We start from the raw sequence: 9,268 nt of genomic DNA on the forward strand, positions 1-9,268 counted from the left end.
TCTCTGTAAAGCGACTTTGAGCACCCGTAAAAGCGCTTACAAAATAAATCTATTATTATTATTATTAAATGATTAAAAACCAGACATTGGATTTTGATGCATATTTATATTTTTCACAGAATCATTTGAACAGACGATAAGCTGTTGTCTTTTAACCCCTTGTGCTTATTTTTAAGAAACGTTCCTCCGATGTCCTCAGAGCACCAACATGTCCCCTCCCTTTTAAAGAATGCTTTACAAAATATTATTTAAATTATAAAACAAAAGGTGAAATCTTTGAACCAAGATCAGTTTTCATCATAACTGCAAAATATTAATTTATTTTCAGAATTTAACCCTTGAAATGCCAATTGGCTAACATGATGCTACTGATATTTTTTAATGAAAAAACACAACAATTAAATTATAATTGTGTGTGCTCAGCACTAGTGTTGCATGTGACACACAGTACGCATTAACAGGTGATATGATCAGGCTTCGGGGGAAATGGATTACATGTAACAGGATACAAAAAAGTAACTGTATTCGATTACCCATCCATCCAGCCATCTTCTCCCGCTTATCCGTGGTCGGGTCGTGGAGGTATCAGTTCCAGCAGAGAGCCCCAAACGTTCCTTTCCCCTCATCAACCAGCTCTATTTGCTGTTCTCCAGCCCTGCAGGGGGCTGATTCTGTGAGCTGCAGCTGACCACGCCCCCCTGCAGGAGAGGGGAGCGTGCTCTGAACAGCTGCTGGGCTCTCAGAAGAGGGGGGGGATCTCCGTCCTCCGTGTTTTATTATATTATTATATAGAGTCGTTATTCATTTGTTTTAAAGCTCAATAAATAACAAAGAAGACCTTTGACCGGCACTTTTCTAACTTTGTCTGGAAGATTTAAACTTTAACGGACATCTTGACCGGCGAAAGAAACTGAAACTGAAACTCTGCCGCACGGTCCCCTGGTTCCTTGGAAGAGGCGGAGAGGTGGGTGTTTGTCATCTGCTGGTGCAACACACTCTCACTCCCAACGCGTCCAGGAGCGACGCTTGGTCAGAATTCCGTGGCGTCCAGTTGTGACGCGCCGAGTTTCCATCAGCGTCATAAACGGATGCAAAGAGCTTTCAACTGATTGCAATGTATTCCCATCGGCGTCGGTATTTGACGCTTAGGGAAGCACGGCATTCGTTTGTGTCGGCAGCTGTTAAAGGCAATGTGAGCGTCCATTCCCATTGGATAACGGAGAATTGTACACCCGGAAGTAAGTATTCTCCTTACTGTCGATTGATTTGACAGTGATATCTCCATTACTCATCCACTCAAAAACACCAGATTACCTTTGTTAATTAAACGACATTGATAGGTTTAAATTGTGTACAATGCTTTTGTGTTTTTCCCCTACAATTCTGAGACAACTTGTTTTCTCTGAAATGTGGAGCGCCAAAGAGACTACACTACCCACAATCCCCAGCTATTGTTGTGATTGTCTGTCCGCTTTGCGACAAAACCTCGTGATAAGTCAACAAGCTCTGTGATTGGATTAAACATAAATAGGTGATATTTGCACTACTCATTAACTAAAAACCACCAGATTATCCTTGTTAATGAAACGACATTGATAGGCTTTAGTGTAAAATGCTTTTGTCACGTTTTCCCCTTCAATTCTGAGAAACAAGTAGTTTTGAGTTTTGGATGGCCGAAGACACTACACTACCCACAATCCTCAGCTATCTTCGCAAGGCCAGGTCTCGAGGTCACGTAGTTCACGTGATACATTGCTCGGAACCTTGAGACACCAGCAAGGTAAGCTGTAATAAACTCGACTGCTCACTTAATTTTCGACAATATTCAAATATAACTCAAATAAAATATTTGGGTTATGTATTCAAGTCCCACCCAGGCAGCAGGATTCGTAAGACAGTACGAGAAACTTAAAGAAAATGTAGTCTGTAACAGTTATTTTCTTTTTTGTAATAACGGATCATTTAGAAGCTAGCATTAGCCACCGTGTGGCTAGCTAGCTGTGTTAGTACAATGTCGTAGTCATCAAAGGAGCTAGCACTGTTAGTTGTATCGCTCATCAAAACAAAGAGGACTCTCTGGAGCGAAAGTATTTGTAATTATTATTATTTATTTATTATTTATTACTTAGCGGGAGTGTTTTACATGTTCGGTGTAATGACGTAAAATGTTTAGGACGCGTCACTGCGGTTGCTGGTCATTTGTTTTTTTTACCATAAGCTGTCATCAAGAAGGAATGCCATCATTTAATGTCATGATGTTTATATGTGAACAAATTACACAGTACATTAGAAGTCAGTACACATTAGCCTAATTATTAACAGAATGTTAATTGGCGTTTAAATGTTACATTCTATTATACAAAAACCCCACTTGTCATTTGTGTTTGAATATATTGAATATTCACATATGAATATATTAATTTGATTCAAACCATTGGAAGTTTGCGCACTATCTCAAGTATTCACAGCATATTAGACTGTATCTTCTGTCTCTCCAATTGCATTTAATATAGAGCATGAACTTAATAACATATTTGTGTATTTGAGAACAAATTGATCAACTGACAGCAAACATTTTTGAGATAATCCCTCTATGTTTAACTTTCATTTGCAGAATGACAAAGCCCAAAAAACAACTGTGCCCCTCCTGCCAGGCCCCAAATTCCCTTGGGCGTAAAACATGTGTGGTGTGTGTCTGCCCCCTTCAAATAAATAAAACATTTAAAAAAAAAGAAGCGGAATTAAAGGACTCTAGCTGGGGGGCTTCTGTGAAGAGCAACAGGAACGCCAGCAGGACCGTTAAGTCGGCCGAGCTATCTGTGAGTTTAAATGACTTATTATTTAAGATGTTTGGCCTCTCAGACGATTACATATCTTATTTGTCAAACAGCCTTGCCCTCAGTGAATGTGAAACCATTTTTCTGGCTTTAAAAAGATTTGTATCATTGATCAATGTGCCTGTATGCAATCTTTTTCGCTCCAATTCTTGCAGGTTCTTAAACTACACACCCTTGGCTCCAGCCCGGTCCTTTTCCTTTCCAATAAGGGCCGCAGTGGGGAGATCCGTGGGGATCTGGTCCACCATTTTGGAAATGCTGATGGGGTCGTTAGGGAGATCCTACTCAAAATGAGGAAACTCTATGAGTACCTCCTGAAAAGTAAGATCATACTTGTACTTTATTATCTCATTGTGTAGTCGTCCATGGGCTTTGTGTCAATGCATTCATCAAATTCACACTTCTGTTACATCTATCCCGTTATATCATTAAAATGTCATCCCCCCCCTGAGCCTTTTTTATATAATACAACCTATGCTGTATTATAGAACAAAGGCTGTCAACATGGGCTTGTCAGGGCCAGCATGTTATCACTGTGAACACTAAGATACTAATATGAGGGTACCACACTAATGGTATTGCAGTTACCTACTTTTTAGTTTTTATTTATAATTAATTATTTGTATGCATATTTCTTTATTTTGTATTGTGTTTTAAGCCTGTACAGCACTTTGGACAACATTGAAATGTGCTATACACAAATATTTAAAGGGTTGAATTGAATGCAAATGTCGACATTACTCACCTGTAGTTAGCAAGCATGCACGTTATGCATGTGTCTGTAATACAAACACATCTCTGCAGGCATCATAAAGATATGAGGCTGCTCTGTTTTCCCAGTTTGTAACTCTTGCCTCCTCTCTTCATGTCTTAATCCCTCTCACATGAGATGGGAGAAGAGGAGGAGACACCTCGAGAGACGAGTTGAGGCAAAAGACATTCAATGAAATTAGACATCATGACACTCCTACCTCGCACCCTAATGTCCAGGACACACATGGTGCCGTACGCTGCACGTGTGCTTATCATTACGGCTTATGCTTTTTATCTGGGCATCCGAAAAGTCATGCCTATTTTCTTCTGTGAGACGCACGTGGTTCTTTGCAAAAACATACCCGGCAACAACCTGTCAAAAGTCTTATCACCATGTTTCATTACAGATTTAATGTATTTATCTGCAAGTTTTAAATTATTTCTAGTTTAATGAGAGAAGCTGCTCCAGACTGCAACTACATTTTCATTATGATCATGGTCTTAACTAAATACGATAAGTTGTTGTGTTAAACACTGATATGAGAAACATAGCAATATGTCTACAGTCAGCTGTGGTAGCTTAAAAACATTATTTTCACACTACCTGCATTTCATTCACTTAAGAACTACCTGGTTGATTTCTAATAAGAGGGAAATTCAATGCATTTAATTAATTTCTTGCAAGTAAGGCCAAAAATAAGTCTTCCTTAAAATGTGTTCTGTTAATTTTCCCTTGTATTATTTTCAACATTTGCAGTGTGTGCTGCACAACAAGCTGCATCGACATCTGCTGGTCCACCAGCCCCCCCTGGACCAGAGCAAGAGCCAGAGCGAGAGACGGAGCGAGGGACAGAGACGGAGCCAGAGCCAGAGCCAGAGCCAGAGCCAGAGCCAGAGCCAGAGCTTCCGGAGACATTTACTCTCCATCTTTTTTCTCTTCCTCCACCTCCTCCATGCTCCCAGCCTTCTCTCTCCCCCTTGTCTTCTCCTCCACCGCCTCCATGCTCCCAGCCTTCTCTCTCCCCCTTGTCTTCTCCTCCACCGCCTCCATGCTCCCAGCCTTCTCTCCCCCCCTTGTCTTCTCCTCCACCTCCTCCATGCTCCCAGCCTTCTCTCTCCTCCTTGTCTTCTCCTCCACCGCCTCCACCGTCAAAGAAAAGTCGAAAAGGTTTGATTTGCACTATACTATACTATATACTATACAATACATTTCTTGTTGCATGCAGCTCCCGGTGTTTTATTGTTCTTTGTCTTTTTGTTTACTTTTATTCTCTTAGTTGTACTTTTTTCTTTGGATATTTATTTTGTTTTGCAGCGAACTATGGCCACGTTTTACTTCGAACGTTTTCTGGTCATTCTTCTGCTACTTTTTTCACTTTTTGTGTCGGAGAGCCATGCTCAGAGGAGTGATGGCATTGTTTACACGCGTGAGCAGCTGATTGCGCTGTGCCGACCCGTGCTGCTGCCCGGAGCCAGGCATGACATCCCGGAGGAGCTTCGGAGGCTCAAGCGGGACTGCAGAGCTGGGGCCAAGCTGAGGATGAAGAAGAAGATGAGGTACAAACCCTGTGTACCGGCCATCATAATGGGGAACGTGAGGTCTTTGGGGAATAAGATGGACGAGCTCCGCGTGCTGACGAAGACGCAGTGGGAATACCGTGAGTGTAGCATCATGTGTTTTACCGAGACTTGGTTGCACTCGCTCATCCCGGATAATAACACGGCTCTCCCCGGCTTCACGAGTGTTCGGGTGGACAGGGACGTTATTCTGAGCGGTAAAAAGAAAGGAGGAGGGATTGCACTGTATGTGAACGAACGATGGTGTAATCCTGGACATGTTACTGTGAAGGAGCGTTTCTGTAGCCCGGACATTGAACTGCTAGCTGTGGGATTACGTCCATTTTATCTACCTAGAGAACTTTATTCTGTCATCGTAGTTGCTGTCTATATTCCACCGAACGCGGACGCGGAGGTGGCTGGTGACGTCATTCACTCTTCTGTGGCCAAACTCCAAACTCTTCACCCAAATGCATTCATAACAATAACTGGGGATTTTAACCGTGCAAAACTGGACAAATCTCTGCCTACATTCACTCAGTATGTGAAATGCCCCACCAGGGGAAATAATACTCTGGATCTTCTATATGCTAATACCAAGAATGCATATTGTGCCACTGCCCTCCCCCCCCTGGGCAGATCTGACCACAACCTCGTCTTTTTGGCTCCTAAATATGTCCCACTGGTGCAGAGGCAGCCTGTATCCACCAGGACTGTGAGGAAATGGACTCCAGGGGCTAATGAGGCTCTACAGGACTGCTTCGAGACCACTGACTGGGACGTGCTTTGTGTGCCACATGGAGAGGACATCAATAATATGACTGACTGCATCACAGAATACATCAACTTCTGTGAACAAACAATATTACCGGCTAAAACTGTCAACTGTTTCCCCAATAATAAACCCTGGATTACTAGTGACCTGAAAACTCTTTTAAATAAGAAAAAGGAAGCTTATAAGTCTGGGGACAAATCAATGCTGAAGAGTGTCCAGCATCAACTGAGAGACAATTTGAGGAGGGGCAGAGATTCGTACAGGAAGAAGCTGGAGACTAAGCTCCAGCTGAACAATAGCAGGGATGTCTGGGCTGGGATGAAGGCTATCACTGGCTTCAAAGGGAGAGACAGACTGACTGTGGGCACCCTGGAGAGGGCCAACGAGCTGAACACCTTCTTCAATAGGTTTAGCTCTCCGCCCGCTGCTGTCTCCTCCACTTCCTCTTCTCACCTCACCTCCTCCTCTCAGCCTGGCGTCAACATCCCCCCTCTGCTCACCACCTACACTTCACACCTCTCCTCCACCACCCAGCCTGGCTTCTGCACCCCCCCTCTGCTCACATTGCCGCTGACCCCCCCCCCCCCCCTCTGCTCATCTTGCCTCAGACCCCCCCCCCTCTATCCCCCCTTCCATCAAGCCCCCCCCCCCGCTTCACTGTGAGCACAGGACAGGTCCAGAGTCAGATGGAAAAACTCCACCAAGGCAAGGCTGCTGGCCCTGATGGTATCAGCCCCAGGGTCCTGAGGACCTGTGCACGCCAGCTGGCTCCTGTTCTCCAGTATATATTCAACCTGAGCCTGCACTTGGAGACCATCCCGGTGCTGTGGAAGACATCATGCGTTGTTCCGGTCCCTAAAAAGACAACTCCTTCTGGGCTCAATGACTATCGCCCTGTAGCACTCACATCTCATGTGATGAAGGTGCTTGAGAGACTGGTCTTGGCCCATCTCAGACCGCAGGTGAGATCATTCCTTGACCCTCTGCAATTTGCCTACCAGCCTCACCTGGGGGTGGACGATGCCATTATTTACCTGCTGCAGCGTGCTCACTCATACCTGAATGGATCGGGTTGCACTGTGAGAATCACCTTTTTTGATTTCTCCAGTGCATTCAACACGATCCAGCCTCGGCTACTGAGTGACAAGCTGCAGGCTATGAGGGTAAACTCGTCCACCATCTCCTGGATTACCAACTACCTCACGGACAGACCACAGTACGTCCGGCTGGGCAGTGTGCTGTCTGATGTGGTGGTTGGTAGTATTGGAGCCCCACAGGGGACTGTGCTGTCTCCTTTCCTGTTCACCTTATACACCTCTGACTTTCTATACAACTCAGAGTCATGCCACCTGCAGAAGTTTTCGGATGACTCTGCAGTGGTAGGGTGTATAAGGGATGGACGGGAGGAGGAGTACAGAGCGCTGGTGGGTGATTTTGTTGAGTGGACTGGAAGAAATCATCTGCTTTTGAATGTGGCCAAGACCAGAGAGATGGTCATTGATTTCAGGAGGAAGAGGACATCTCCTCCTCTGCCCCTGTGCATTCTGGGAGAGGATGTGGCAGTTGTGGAGGTCTACAAGTACCTGGGAGTGCACTTAGACAATGGGCTGAACTGGAGGATCAACACTGACGCTGTGTACAAGAAGGGGATGAGCCGACTCTATTTTCTGAGGAAGCTGAGATCCTTCCACGTATGCAGTAAGATGCTGGAGATCTTCTATCAGTCTGTTGTGGCTAGTGCACTCTTCTTTGCTGCGGTCTGCTGGGGGGGCAGCATCAGAGCCGGTGACACCAGCAGGATCAATAAACTGATCAGGAAAGCTGGGTCAGTCATCGGCATCAAGCTGGAACCCTTTGAAGCTGTGGTGGAGAGGAGGACACTGAACAGGCTGTTGTCCATCATGGATAACCCCACCCATCCTCTCCACCTGCAGCTGGACAGTCAGCGGAGCTCCTTCTCCAACAGACTGCTGCAGCTCCCCTGCCATAACTCTGTACAACAAATCACCTCTGGCTGGAAGAGAACTCTCTGCTCCATAGTTTCTCTTGAAATAAAACCACCTTGTACATTTTACTCACACATAATCTGTTTCATATTTAATACTCCATAATTCCATATATTTTGAATATATATATATTTGTATATTTGTATATATATATATATATATATATATATAATATCTGTATGTATATTTTCTATTTTGTATTTTGACATGTATATTTTATATTTTATTTTATTTTATTTTATTTCTATTCTTGTATATTTTGTTTTATTGTAAAATGCCTTTTATGCTGCTGTAACAAAAACAATTTCCCAATTTGGGATCAATAAAGTACGATCTATCTATCTATCTATTATTACCTAATTATTCAAATGGTGTTATTTATTTTTAGAATGCAGGAAACACAGGACCCAGAAGGTGTTCCTCTATGAGAGCATTGTGGAAAGAAGAGTTTTTAATGTAAGTGTGTTATAATTTCTTCCTTTTTGTTTTTCTTGTTAAATAACATAAAAACGTACAGAACATTATTGGTACCGTCTACAGACCATCAGTGAGATATCTGCACAGAGCCCAAACGATACTAACATATAACGCCTCTGAATCCAGAGATACACAAGTATCCACTATCGTACAAGTATGGAGCAGTGAGGTTCCTCAATCCATCCTCGACACTGCACCTTTTGTTGTCATTGTAAGCATTACAGGACTACGTTTTGCATCACCTTATAACCTTGTGTTGTAGGAAACTCCCAGTCTTAAAGAAGCTGCTCCATACTGGTACGATAGTGGATTCTTCTGTATCTCTGGTTTCAGATGCTGTTGTCTGTTAGTATTGTTTATGTGTAGAAATCTAACCTTATTGATGGTCTATAAATGGTACAAATAATGTTCTGTAAAGTTGTATCACCTAACTTTGTAAAGTATCTCTCATTAATATTTCTGTCCATTTCATATCATGCCTTTCAGCAAAGACAAGAAGTGAAAATTCGCTGGACACCATGCTCCAAGTGGTAAGTTTTTCCTTAATGACCATACATGTATGTGTTGTACTGGAAGCAAAGGGTTTATACACTGATACAGTAGGCTCATCTCAATTGAATACTTTTGTATTGTATGTTGTTATGTAATTTGTCCTACAGAAGAGAGACACAAATCACTAACATATGTATTATTATTAGTTATCAGTTACCCGTATTTGTATATATCCTAAATGTTTGACGTGCTGTGGGTCTACCACACATGCATCACAAACCACAAGTAAGAACAGTACGTTATTATTTTATAATCAAAAAATTATTATAGAATTTGTAAGTATATTTCACACACTTTAATGTCTTTATAGA

The 9,268-nt window shown here is 43.0% G+C and overlaps 2 long non-coding RNA genes across 2 annotated transcripts; both read left to right on the plus strand.

Moving 5' to 3' along the window:
• Positions 1–2,729: 2,729 nt before the first annotated feature.
• LOC117484889 lies at positions 2,730–4,546 on the plus strand. Its single transcript, XR_004556176.1, has 3 exons — positions 2,730–2,819; positions 2,993–3,158; positions 4,348–4,546. It is a non-coding gene; the product is annotated as an uncharacterized LOC117484889 (long non-coding RNA).
• A 115-nt stretch (positions 4,547–4,661) lies between these two features.
• Positions 4,662–8,930, plus strand: LOC117484895. The gene is made up of 3 exons (XR_004556177.1): positions 4,662–4,758; positions 8,317–8,384; positions 8,892–8,930. It is a non-coding gene; the product is annotated as an uncharacterized LOC117484895 (long non-coding RNA).
• The last annotated feature ends 338 nt before the right edge of the window (positions 8,931–9,268 follow it).

This window comes from Trematomus bernacchii, unplaced genomic scaffold (genome assembly GCF_902827165.1).
Source record: "Trematomus bernacchii unplaced genomic scaffold, fTreBer1.1, whole genome shotgun sequence".
Taxonomy (NCBI): Eukaryota; Metazoa; Chordata; class Actinopteri; order Perciformes; family Nototheniidae; genus Trematomus; species Trematomus bernacchii.